Genomic DNA, 745 nt, shown 5'->3' on the forward strand with positions numbered 1-745 from the left:
ACTAGATGACCCTGAAAAGAAGAAAATAGGGCTGAACCTTTCTACTGTGACATCAGCCACTCATTGGAGTCTGGTTACTCCTAGGAAAGGGGCATGACCTTGAACAGAGTAGCTTCTCTTCACCAGGGCCCTGGGGAGTAGGAGGACACAGGTCAATCACAACTGCCTGCAGTCACATCTGCCAGCCAGAGTTCTGAAGTGGGGGTTTCTGGGCAGCACACCCCAGTGTCCACTGTGAATCACACATACCTTCACTCTCACCAGGGAAATGTATATGTGGACCCAACAGATAGTAAAGTCTACTTCCTGAAAAAATAGAGGGCTATCAACAAAAAGAAAAAACACGGGTCACAGAATTTTGACCAGAGGTAAGACTTCATCGTACTGCCAAGGCAGTGAAGCATCTTACACTCAACACAAGACTGATCCCAGTGGCTCTGCCCTGAATTGGAAGGAACTCAGCAGCAAGTCACAGGACAGCAAGCCACTTTTCCTTCTGCCCCTATACAGCCCTGCGCTGCCTTCCCAAACACTAATAACTGCAAGGTGCAGGGCATTCCATGCCAGAGAGCCTACTAGATTTACTCCATTCTACTCCTGCATGTTAGTTTTTTTCATGAATGCCAAGGGGCAGAATGGACAGAGAAAGAAAAGTTTTATGTAGAAATCTTTACAACAAATAAATGTTCTCTCATTGGGCATGTCCTTTCACCAGGGCTCAAAGGTCAAATCATTCTTTTGAGCA

Source organism: Sturnira hondurensis, unplaced genomic scaffold (assembly GCF_014824575.4).
Source record: "Sturnira hondurensis isolate 20B ecotype Veracruz unplaced genomic scaffold, ASM1482457v3 Scaffold0015509, whole genome shotgun sequence".
Lineage (NCBI taxonomy): Eukaryota > Metazoa > Chordata > Mammalia > Chiroptera > Phyllostomidae > Sturnira > Sturnira hondurensis.